The sequence below is a fragment of the Ooceraea biroi genome, chromosome 3, assembly GCF_003672135.1.
Source record: "Ooceraea biroi isolate clonal line C1 chromosome 3, Obir_v5.4, whole genome shotgun sequence".
Classification (NCBI taxonomy): domain Eukaryota; kingdom Metazoa; phylum Arthropoda; class Insecta; order Hymenoptera; family Formicidae; genus Ooceraea; species Ooceraea biroi.
The window spans coordinates 16,734,682-16,746,695 of record NC_039508.1 but is presented as its reverse complement, the minus strand read 5'-3'; the positions used below and the strand labels follow the sequence as shown (position 1 = coordinate 16,746,695).

At 42.5% G+C, this 12,014-nt stretch overlaps 1 protein-coding gene across 2 annotated transcripts in view; it reads left to right on the top strand.

Moving 5' to 3' along the window:
• LOC105286449 (latrophilin Cirl) overlaps nt 1-12,014 on the top strand; it is a 407,961-nt gene that overhangs the window by 78,776 nt on the left and 317,171 nt on the right. The gene's annotated exons all lie outside the window — the stretch shown is intronic.

The window sequence follows — 12,014 nt, the reverse complement described above, 5'->3', positions numbered from 1 at the left end:
GAGATCGTCGAGGATTGAAACGATCGATAATAAATCCCTCGCGCTCTATTCAGGCGCGTATAAAAATTTAATTCGCCTCCATCGCCTACTTGAAGGATTTATCAATTTTTTGTTCGTCAACGCTACCGCACGCACACGATCTAGTCGCCGTACAATCGCTATGATTGTTATTACATGATTACGGTGTAACGGAGAAATATCGATGAGCGCTCTCTTCGGAGATCGATAATAAAATCCCAGACAGGAATTTCCGCCTCCTTAATCGCCACACGAGATTATTCTCATGATATATAAACGTACTTTTCTCTCTCTTTTATTTTTTAATTTCTCTGCTACAGTAAAGGAATGAAGCAAAACGCTCACAGAATGAAACCCGCAGCTTTTCCGCGTTCTGCTTGCACGTAATGTAACGATGCGCATCACGATACACGGCAAACATCAAAATACCTACGTTTCGGATTTGCGAACATTTCACGAACTTGTTGCGGCTAAGGCCACACGTACGCCAGAATCTGTACCCGTAAGCTGCACACAAGTTGAGTTTGAAATTTACTAACAAATTAAAGTTCTAATGAAAACAGTTGTAATATCAGTGATGTTTAGTTACATTAAAATAACTGTTATGCTCTGATAATTACATACAACAATTGCATCCATCCTAATTCATTAGATTATAATTTTAACGTAAGCTCACGAGGCTCACGAAGGCTGAAGATTTCAATTGTATTCACGTACATGTTTAAATTGAATCAACGACAATACCTGATGATTCGTTCTCTTCGCTTATAAAAGACGCGCGTAGCACATTAACATTTTTCCAGAGAGCGTGAAGAATAGCGTTTCTCATTATGTCCGACGAAAATTTGTCGTGAAAGCTCTTATCGCCCGGTGGAATCCCAGTGTTCCCGGAAACGCAATGTGGTAAAGACCGATATCTCGTTATGTAGAAAGCTTATTACGCTATCAAGGTATTTAAATCTATCAACTTAAACTGGCCGTTACTCAGCGACACGACACAAAGAAGACGACGACGACGACGACGACGAGGAACACGGCGACGGACGAAGGTGTCGAAAAGGGTGAGTGGGAGGGGTCCCCAGGGCTTCTCGGATTCCACGACCTCGGCTGCACCGGCAGATGCGGCCAGACCTACGTACGGACGTACGACATACGCACATACCATACGCACGTACGTCGCAATACAACGGCATGCTGGTGCAGCCGAGGGGAAGAATAAGGTAGGCGTGTCGCGGCCGCGTTACGTGCGTGCGTGTACACGACAAAGAGAGATACGCGGGCATAAGCCGGCTTATTACGCGCCGCCGCGGGCTACAAACACGCCGAATAATAGCCGTGGCTCTGCGCGGCGGAGCGGGCGGTATGCGCGCGCCCCGGTATCGTATTAAATTATAATAATTCCGGCGCGAATTATTAGACCGACCGACCGAGAAGGAGGGAGGGAGAAAGAGGGAAACGGGGACCCGGGCCGGGGCTGGTTACGCACCGTTCTGTGTAACCGGCACGGTACAATGTTGCGGCCCAGGTGCGTTGCGTCGCGCCGGGGGTCCCGACGTTTGTTAACAAATATTTTAAACCGTAACCAGACACCCCCGTCGAGACCGAGCACCGCGACGATCCCTCGATGGGATTGCCGCGGATCGGGGAAAAGTCGACGGTTTTTTGGCGGGCGCGAAATGGGCGCGTGGCTGGATGAATCTTCAATTGATTTGCATGATAATCAGTGAAACGTAAAATGACGAAGGAAAATATGAGTTTTTACAAAACTGCTAATTTATTGCATGTATGATATATGAGTTTTTATAATGTTAATGGAAAGATGCAGAATAATATTTTCATATTTAAAAGAGCAGTCTAATTGAAATAAATTCTCTATGTGTAAAATATCTTTAATACAATAGAGTGATAATTTCGAGAAAATGTGGCATATTTCTGCACGCAGTGCAAGATGATTTATTATTAATGCTGTAACATTTGCTTCGAGAGGAACCTATTACCGCTACTTCGTTTCTATTGCATAATGCATTTTGCTTGCAAGATGATGTTACATTCGGCGAACACGCAGCGTGCTATACGTCGCGATAATTCTCCGAATTAAATTGCAAATGCCGACGTATTCCCAAGCAGCGTGATATATGGCAACGGGTTAATTTGATTCATCTAGGTTGTAAATATATCTTTCTTCCGACCAATCCCGCCTCACGCTTCTCGCCGATTAACAATGCGCATGTAGTAGATGAAAGCGCGTCCGCGTAACAAAATATTACATGAATTATAAACCGACATGCATCATAATTCTATTTTAACCCGCAAACGACAACCAACGTATTTTTATCAGTCGCAAACTATTCAACAGAAATGAAATGTTAATCGTTAACACATTTTCGATGCAGGCGATTGTTGGCGAGAATATGCAGATTGATCAATAATTAATTCTAATGGTCAATCGTATTAATAATAATTATTGCATTTCTATCATTTGCAATGATTATATATTTACAGTATATAGATTTGATTCGCATATCAAGTTATTTAAGGATATTTCAGTCAGTTGTAAATAATTATATTCGACGTATATGAAATGATCATCCCCGCGTTTAAGGAAGATCCCCACGCTTATTGTTATAGAACCAAAACTGCGACGAGGTAAAAGGCCTAATTACACCGTCGTACGCAAAGAAATCGAGAACCCCGATATATTCGTCGACGATCGGGTTTCCATATCTTTCGTGTTGGGGGAATAGCTACGAGGAGCCAATTATGGTTTCCTTCGTCATTGTCGAGCCCGGAGAGGCTCGCATTACCGGCACGGGGAAGAACGGCCCAAGAAAAACGTGATAGCCGGGAATCGTCTCGTACGTTCTCGCGGAGGGTTGAAACTATTTCGTGCAGGCTCGTCAGGCTTTGTGCTCAATGACGAGAATGACAGGCATGTAAACGACGCGTTTCCGGTTTACTCACCGACAGATGCTGATACGCGTGGGGCTAGCAAGAGCTAAGAGGTATGGACGAGGTAGGCGTGCCGACCATAGACATGTATATTTTATACTTTATGAAGACGTAGCGGAATTAATGGGGTTGTTGCGTTATTACGGAGATCGGGAATGTGCCACGGTGTCGTGCCGAAAGCTATCTCTCTATCCAGCTCCGTATATTTTATTATCGTTCTCTTCACAATTAAGTCACATACGAGATTTAATTGTTTGATACTTTATGAAAATGTAATCAAAATAGCAATCTGATATAATTGGTAGTATTGTCTCGATTCTTTTGTAATGATTTATTGTGACTCAACTCAATAAAAGCAAATTGAAATTATGTTTAACATTTCCAATTAAGAATAATCGCTTGCCGGAACTGTTGAAGTCTGCTTATTTCTCGATTTCTCTGTAGAATATTCCGTGAAATAGTTTTACGGTTCACTGTTTTGAAATTTAATGGTAATTAACTCTTGTGAATTAACTCGTGCATTCATAAAGTGTACAGTGACTCTCGTCACGAAGCATCATATTTTTATACACATTTGACTGATTCATCACACCACACCCACGTATAATCTGTTATATATGGTAAATATATATAATTTATTTTGATAAGTTATGCACATTTATTAACACCAAGAGTAAATCCCGCTAATTATTTCATTGACGAGAAAAAGATAGCGTTCGTGTCAAGTGTTCGACGAAAGAAATTAGCGGCCGCTAGTACCAGAAGCGTTGAAGAACGTGAGAAGAAATGAGCTCGGGCTGATAATGTGGGTGACCGACGATGCGTCAATATTGAATCGCCGGGGGAACGTTGTGTGCGAGCGTGAAGTGGTCGTGCACGTTTTGAGACTGACAACGGGACCGATAAAACTTTATCGTCCATTCCTGGGAGCGACGTTCGAGAAAGAAATATCAGTGAAAGAGAGAGTCGGATAAGAACGCTTTTCCCGAGGCACACAACTTTCCTCCTTCGAAGACGCTAAATCATACCGTCGACAGCTCGAAATTCCGTTCTGCACTCGAAACTCACCGAAAATTGAAGAGGTTTCTAGTAACTGGTGAATTACTAGAGTTTTGTAAGTTCGCAAGCGCGAATTTGGCTCCGAGATTTATCATATTAACAAGCTTTTAAATAAGATCACGAATTCAAGATTCCGAGATTTATTATACGAGAAAGATGTTAACTAATATTTCTGAATAATTGATCTTATCTGGATTTATTATCTGCGAAAAGAGATCTTAACTAAATTCGCGAATATAAATTAAAAATTTCGATATATGTACACAATAAACTTTTCCTAATTTTATTAGGTGAAAAGAATTTTGATTAATATTTCCATTTAATGTCTAAATAATACATTCTAGGAACAATATTGACTCTCAAGAGCGAATGTGCAGCAATTTATGATAGAAAACTTCGATGTACATAGCTTTGCATGAACACGATTTATGAATATTCTGGCATGCAAAAGAAATCAATTGACATCAGCTTGGTTTTATATAATAGTTGACGACAGCATCGAGGAACAAATTTCGCGATCAACGGTCGAAGAATATAAAGAATTAACAAACGATGAGGAAGAAATATCGCTTGAAGTAAATTTATCACGGTGCCGTAATTGTCACACATTTATCACGAAATCTCGTCGAAAAGTTTTCAATACTCGCAGCTCGATAAAATTCATAGGACGAACATCGGTGTCAAAGTGTCATTGACCGTTACGTCACCGAAATAGAAAAGTTCGATCAGCCGATGCACGATATCAACGAAGATTACTTCGATGTAGACTGCGAAGATAAGGTCGCTTTGCGGCTGTGCAGCTGCAGCAGATAATCTCGCGCTGTTCGAAGCTGAATAAATAATTTCCCCATCGTTTCCAAGGAAGACGAATTACACGGGGAGTCCCTAAAAAGCGATAACCGGCAGCTCTACCGTCGAATCAGACACTTGCTACAGTCGCCGGCTCTTGTTCAAATAAGAAATATAAGTAGAGCTTTCATTTGTGTAAACTCGATAACTGAGTCATCTGATATAAATGTCACAGATGTAAATCAGATGGCATTAATCATCGTTCAATAACTTTTTACGCAACAAGGAGACACGGTCATTGTGCATTCGCGATAATATCGATTTCCATGCTTCATGAAGCTGTACATGTAATTAATTCGTGTGACGCGTTATTAACATTCAAACATCGAGCAGTCGACATTAGAATGTTAAAACAGAGAATACTAATGATGATGTATGTTTACCATTATTATATGAAATTTTGAAAGATTAGTTCTACATTTTTTATGTTAGACATTTATCATTTTATATAACTATTCGTGATTTGCGTTCTAGAAATACTACGCTGATCTTTTGCTTTGTATTCTGGATAATATACTGATTCTGTCTTTCTGCAGGACAGACCCCTTCCCTTCTCCCTTCGATTGGCATTTGCATATCTCAATCGGCTCTCATTAATAAGCAGCATTCTGTAATACTGTAAAAGTTGGGAAAAACGATATTGATTATCGCATGGGAGCGCGTGGCAGACACGAGGCTTTTCGGCACGGGAAAAATTTCGGGAACAGTGCGGGGAGAGGACGGGGAAGGGAGAGACGGGTTGATTTCAAATCAAGATAGTGCCGGAAGCGAACGATGCAGTTGGGCGTTCGCGATGAAAATAAATCAAGCCCGAGTTGGACCGCCGGGAGTGTTTCCCTCCCTCTTTCCCTCCTGCCTTTCTCCATCTTTCTCCTTCCTGTCTAGTCTTCTCGCTTGCATTAATAAAACGAGCGAACGAACAACGGGGAATAATAATACGATTGACAGAATTATAGTTAATTGACACCTATCGATCGTTTACGATAATGGAGCAATTAAAAATCGGTGCTCTTGTCGGTTGTTTATGTCGTGCCGACGAATGCATTCACACTTTCACCTATGCAGTTTGCGCGTGACGCTGCGCTGCCGAATTTGCGAAAATTCCGACGGCGGTCGCATTTGCGATGCAAAATAATGCGTTAAAATTCCGCTCGGACTGCCGTCCGTGGTTGTAACTCAGCCGGCGATCTCTTTTTTGTTTCTCCCCTTTCTAATGGAAGTTATGCAACGCCGATGGAAAAAGGAAATGGAAAAAATTCAAATTTCTTTCAATTAAAAGAATCCCTCAAAACGCTCGTCTAGATTTGGCAGAAGTTTTTGTGCCTTTATAGACACTTTTGCACATAAACAACATGTCAAATTTTCTCAAAATTATTTTACAATTCAACCACGGTCCAAGTAATGATTATTACTCATGATTATTCTTACTTCCGTTTTCTCTCTCTCTCTCTCTCTCTCTCTCTTTCTGATTGTGAGAGAAGTACGTATCACAACGCGCAGAGTGACTTATCACCCAGTGGATGTTTCGAACCAAACGGTTTACAGTTAGGACAATAGCTCCTTATCGCGTGCTACAATGCCGGTGCCAGCGGCTGATTCTTCCTTTGCATAAGACCGACGTGCAATCCCGCACATTGCGTGAACGCACGTGCACACAAACTTTTTTTACAGTCAGTTGCTGAAGACATTAAAGTCGGAACGGTAAGGGATTCCGATCGGTGGGCATCGCGGCGTCGCACACCGCCGTCGCGCTAACAAGACGATCTCTAAAGGAGGAAAGCGTTTCACCGGTTAACATCTTTGTTTCGTACTGCTGTGCCCAGCTTGTGAATATATTCATGAGGTAACCGGCGTATCGACCGGCACTCGCCGAAACTTTCGGACCACCATCTTGAATCGCAGGTGTAAAAGAATTCGGCTAACTGCCGGTTGCAGCCGCGAAGCGCGAACGCCGACTTTTATGGCAATGTTGCAAATCCGCGCGAATCTATCCTTTCGTGACTATCGGCTGAACGAGTTTCAGATAATCGAGATGTTAATTTAAGGAAAATGATAAGATACGGTTGACGTTTCACACAAAGGTATTCACGAATGGTTATTATTGGTTAATGAATAAAAAATAGCAAATAATGTGATTCAGATTGTAAAAATATATACTATAAATTCTATTCAGAGAATTGTCTCCGAACGAAATGCTATAATGCTCTTTTTGTTTCACTACTCTAATAAGTTTAAAGGTTTTATTATCTGTGCTAGAACTCTCTCTATTTCTACAATATCTTAGTCTATCTATTAAGCTACTTCAAACGTCGTGCAGATTGCAAACACATTATTGAATAATTCACATCTCCACGAAATTGAAATATATGCCGTGAAAGAACACAAATCTGCATAATTTAGAGCCAATATCTGAAAGCTAACAAAAGTCACTTTACGATTTGAAGGATGAAGAGATGCATGATGTTCTACGATATGTCCCTGCTGATATTCCTTTTCTTCCGGATCAAATTACAATACCGGTCGTTCTCGCGTCAAGATATTGAATTAATCAGTAGAAAGGAATCGCTCTCGTCGCGACTTCGCGGATGTGTATTATCGATACATCAGCGCGGTCGCGCTCGAACGCGTTCGCCGGCAAAGTACACCGACAGGGTTTAATGGAGGCTGCACATATATATAGCGGGCGTCGGATATGTTTCGCAACGCCACATCGCTCGGGTGCACAATAAACCGATGTGTATTCGAAGGGGCTTAACTAGACGAACTATTCCCGCGTGCAGTTTCTATTAGTAAATCACCCGCGCACTGCTCGGCATAGATAACGACCCCGTGGCACAGCGACAATACCTTCGACGCGGAGAGACTTAATTAAGTATATATTAATTAAAATCACCCCCTTCCTCTTCCGCTCCTCGTGTCAGCTATGTGTACCCCGTTACAATGTTTCTCTCCGTCGCTTTATTCGTCGCCTCTCTTCTCTTGCTCAGTTCCCTCACACGCACGTTGTCGCATATTTGCGAAAATTCAATTTCAATCGCGATGCGATTCAATATCTTGCGAGAGTTTTAAATCAGAATATATCTGATATTTGTCTGATAAATATCTATTTCAACTAGTCAGCAAAAAGTAGCGATACGCAAGCAGAAAAAATGCATTTGTCATAAATCAGATTTCCAGATACGCGGTAGTTTGGAGGAGATTCTCCGTTAATGGCTCATCGGATGGAAAATGAATTGTAACGCGCACGGTGCGGACAGCCCGGAAGTTGAACCGATTTAATTGCCCCGTTGCGAGAGCCCCGAAAATAAATTACGCGACGGCGATTCGTTGGCCGGAGTTATTCAAGCTCGGCATATGGTCTCAAACAGGTCAGTGGCTCTGAAAAGGTTCGGCAACGAAGCGCCGGCGGCGATCTCAGATTTCGCGTCAATTATTCGGGCTTAATAAAAATGTACGATACGGCGGGTGCACAAAGGAGGCCCCTCCCCCCCCCCCCCTCCCGGCATCCCGCGGGCCCCTCTCGCGAAATGCAACGTCAAGGAGACGAATCGGTGACATCGGAGAGAGGCACCCTTGTTAACGTTTCCGTCATCCGTCTCCTTTTGTCGCGGCAACCCTTTCTCTCCGGGCGACTTTAAATCGCGCCGTGCTCGAATGCGTCCGATAATTTATAATACGATCCTTTCTGCCCGCGAAATTAACATTAAAGCCTGTCAGCCGTGATGTGCATCTAAATATTTGAAGAATAAGTAAAGGATAATATAACTCTGGATAACTCGGAGCGAGAAAGTCGATTATACGTATATTGTCGCAATAATGGAGATACGAGCATTTATGATGCTGTTAGCATTGAGTTGCTGATACTTTAATAGAAATTTCGGAGCTGCAAGAATATCGGGGGCAGTCAATTTTGATTTCCTTCTGTAACTGCAGGCGATGTATAATAATAGACACTTCGTAATAATATCCTGGTAACAGAGTGAACTCTCTATGCTCCGCTGACGCTTCGCTCGCGTGTCATGTGCTGGATGTCACGACTTTCGATGGGTCGAGACGCGTGTGCACCGAGCGAGGTTGCTCTAGTAAGTGACATTTCATGTTTCGCGGGACACGCTAATAGAAATATATTCGTTTGAAGGAGCACTCCTGCGCGAGATCCCGCTGCGCTTCGCTCGATCGTGCGTGACTATCGGGGGAAGATTCGAATTTAATCTTGCGAGAAATTGTCGAAATAGTAGACGAATGCGTGTGCAGAATAAGAGTAGATACATATATGCGTAAACGTATAAATTGATATAATAAGCAGGATATTCTGCTCGTGAGAAAAAATATCGTCTCTCGACAATGAAAATTCGTCGATATTATTTTTCGCAGCAAATCCTTTTTCCTTATTAGAGGAATTATTAATGTAAAAAATCCAAGTGCGATATGTAAGAATACCTGTGTACCTTTGATTAATAATAAGCAGCGAAAAAGAAGTATTCTCGCAATAATGAATGCACCGGTTACTATTCTCGTCTCTGGATATTCATCAATTATTTTGCGATTTTCCTTTTTATGCTCGCGGCGAAAAATGCTCGCGCAAAAGTGTCACCGGACACCTACAAGCGAGTTCGTACAAACGCGACATGAACGCTATGTCCAAGAATTCACATTGTTATGCGTCTTTCTACACCGCCTGTCGACGATAAATTAAATCGTGGTCGAGTGCCACGTACGTATTTTTTACGAACGTGTTATCGTATATTCCTGAGCGATTCTCCTTCTCTCCTCCTCTTTGTTCTATCTCCCTTTCTCTTTCGTCTCGCGTTCCATCGTTTTGGCTTTATCGGTGACTCGGATTTTAATTTCGCCTTAAGGCGACAGCTCTCAACCTTCGATAAATAATGGTCCGTAATCTGTGCACAGTCACCAAAAATATCTCTGTGACACTTTTATCGGAACGAGTGTTATCCACTGCTCGCCGTTTAAATTTTCACATGTCGAAATGTCAATCGTACAATTCTTCTCGCTTTGCGTCAGGAGAAACCTTCGTACATCTTTCATTCCAGCAGCACGTGTCACGTAATATCGGGTAGAAAATAATCATGTAAAGAGGAGATGGTATAACAGCTTTTATATTTATATATAATGTTGAATGCGAAAGGTTGCTTCTATAAATAGCAGGCTTCTGAACATATCGATTAGTAGATGACAAGAAATCTCAATTTGGATCAATTTCTTACAATATGCTGGGATTACGCGATTTGGTAGCATTATAGGGAAATGAATCTTCAAGCGGTTGTGCGCTTGACGGCTACTCTCCTAAAATAAAGCGGCAAGATTTTTGAAACTTCCCTGAAAACATGCTGTACTGCGATAAATCAATCGGACAGTTTTCTGCGGTGCGAAAAACAGCGCGTATCACACCGCTGTAAATTACACGCACACCGGACAATGTAACAAATTGCTTGGTGTCGACCTGATCGAGCGCAGAATGGAAACCGGGACAAAAAGGACAACGGTCGAAGGAGAACGAGGGAACGAACACCTTTATCGAACTATCGACGCTCCTCTCGTACCGATTCCTGAGCGTGTAATTTCACGCCCAAATCGCGGAAGTTATGGCAATAGGGCTGGCGATACAAGCCATAAACGGGACCGCCTGACCGTGAACGCGCGTGCATATAGTTCCCCGGCGGGTCCGAGGCATACAGACGTTTTCTCTTTCTCTCCGGGATCCGGTCCTTTGAAAAACAAACAGTTAAAGCTAGGTGGTCCCTCATTAAGTTGGCACCACTCCCGGGTCGTTCCCCTTTAATTCGAGTCGATCCCGGTGCAGCGCATAGAGAGGGTTCCCGAAAGGAGCCCCAGGTCCCTTGGGGCCCCATTACACGTGTGTCCGCGCGTTCACGCGCAGGGCAGGTATACTTACACGCAAGTTCGTGCGTCGAGTGAGACATCAGCTACGCAAAATCAATGCGTTCGATACGTGTCACCATGTCGCCACGCCGATACGCACGCTGCATGCAGGAACACGCTGCTCGACCTGCTGCACGCGCGCGCGCACGCGTTCATATTTCACGCGGATACCCAGTGCCGGGTATTACTCGAGAACGTTATTGCCGCGATCGGCCGAGAATGCGAGGAGGAATTTTACCTACCCTTTTTCTAACCAGCCGTATCGCTCGCTTTTAGGAGGTTGTTTTCGACATTAATCTCGAGGAAGATGATAATTATATCCGAAGACCCCGACCCCTGGTAATCTCTCAAAGCGTTCGCAATAATTTGCAAACGCGAAGCGAACGCATGAACGCAGTTCATTTTGTTCCAGCGAAAAATACCGCAAGGATAATCGGAGGAGCTTTGTGCGAGATACAGAATAATTATTAATTAATGCACGTGGGTTATTATAAAGCTGCTCACGATTCTGGAAATAAAAAGCTGCCGCAATAGGTGTTCCCTTTGTATCAAAGAAGTCTCTCTAATGCAATTGGTTTTTTACACGCGTGACGATGTAAATTGAAAGTTATCGACTAAATAAGATGGAAAAATCAACTTACGTTTGTAATATTTAAGATCTGGTACTATATTTTGTAAACGTATTGTACTATCAATAGTTTTCTAAGGTTGCAAATTTCATGACTACGTGATAATGGTTATTCTCGAAGCCTCGAAAAGCACACGTAGCTGCCAACATGCGCGTAATACTCGCGGCATAAGGAAAATGCCCGATAATGGGATTACGTATAGAGAAGGGATTAGCGAAATCCCTCGAATGCAAAAGCTCGCTATATAATCTGTACAACATGCTTGGCATCTTCGATGCGAATCACAGATGCGTGAATGGGTGCATCGCACGCAGGAATCGCGCCAATAGGATCACCCGATTGACACTTTCCCTTTAAAGACATTTATTGATATTTTATTGATGCTATTTTACACGCGGAGTAATATAATTTCTATTTGTTTACCGAAAATCCGAAACGCGATTACTACGAACACCATATCATCGCTTTTGCAAATTGAAAAAATATTCATTAAATGTAATGATTTTAATATGCATTGATATTTCCACACTCTCTTCCCTTTTCTTCGATATTAAATGTAATATCAATATCTCTATCAAATATCGATTCGTTATTCGATACAGCAATTAT